Here is a 1,447-nt window from a genome sequence, read left to right on the forward strand (position 1 = left end):
CTTCTTTATTTCAGGTATGAGTTAACTGAATTTGGCATCGGTAAAGGGGACGCATAAAGAACGCAAAGGTAAAGTATAAAAGACGTAATATTAACATACAAGACAAGTAACTTTACCGTATGACAGCTCTAAAGGTAACCATATTATGAGACATGACGATGACATAGACATAACGTCATAATATGAGAGAAGTTGTGTATCATACATAAGTGACGTATTAGGTGGATAGCGATGCAATATAATAAGCAAGTCTGACGTAATGTAAAGGCTGCGAATAAGAGAAGGAAGGGGGCTTTGTCTGAATATGCCTTGTGATATTAGGGTTAGTATCGTATATAGCACGTTGTTAACACAGTTATAGATTATCGATACGGAAGGGTTAAGTGTAAGATAGAACTAAGTTACAATTCCTCGTCAAGTCTCAGGACCAACGACAGGTCCTCACAATCAATCAGTACCCTCGCCTTTATCGGGAGGTGCAACCCTGAGGGGCTAGCAATCGGTCCTCGGACCGGTACAAAGGTCTATCAACTTCAAATGCATCTTCTCCATCTTTTCACATAAGGAGATATGACAACTGGTGACTGCTCTTCTTCTACTACTACAAACCAGTTAGATGGAAACAACCCCACTCTAATACACAGAGACAGTAATTCTTTCCAGAGAAGGCCTGAGGACCGATACTAGTCCTTAAGGGGCTGCGAGTTTCCAGTGTGTGAGAGTCGAGGTTAAAGTTATCCCAAATACTGGGAATGCTCTAACTCCTGCTCACACTAACGGTTTGACCCGCGCGGAAACCACGGTTGTGTATGAACGCCTCCATCGACTTACATTGTATCTGAACCGCCGTGGTTTGTGTGTGAACGCCTCCATCGACTTACATTGTAATTGAACCACTATGGTTTGAACCGCGACGGTGAACAAGGCTTAAGTGTCAATCTCTTTGATATACAGAAGAGTCGTATCCAGCTAAATGAAGTAGCCTGGTGCCACATAGATTGATAAGGAAAGTGCCGCCCTTCAACACGGGAGGTGCTAATCGTGACGCTGATTCTGTTTCGGGCAACGCCAAGTGGTCTTTGGCCTTTTGGTACCAAGTCTACACTTTTATGACATAGAACAGTTTCACTCCTTTAGCCAGACAAAAATGATTAAAGTGTGTCACCCTGAAGAAATTTCTAAAAGGTCAACTTAGATATCGCTGAGCTGGAGAGGTCAAGAGGTCAGGATTTGTTGATCAAATTCTTACTGAGAAATAGAAAATGAAGCAGGTCACACTGAAAACTTGTATCAAATCAAAATCATTAACATTTCGCTTCAGAAATCGACAGTCCTATCAATCCTGAAGGAATATTCTTCCATTTTCTTCTTTCTTTTTAATCGTCTGTGTCAGGGAACGTCGGAGTGAGCGATCGCATTTGGTTCAAATAGAAATTGACGTTGATAC

This window comes from Oratosquilla oratoria, chromosome 26 (assembly GCF_046742065.1).
Source record: "Oratosquilla oratoria isolate Oo_2021 chromosome 26, ASM4674206v1, whole genome shotgun sequence".
NCBI lineage: Eukaryota > Metazoa > Arthropoda > Malacostraca > Stomatopoda > Squillidae > Oratosquilla > Oratosquilla oratoria.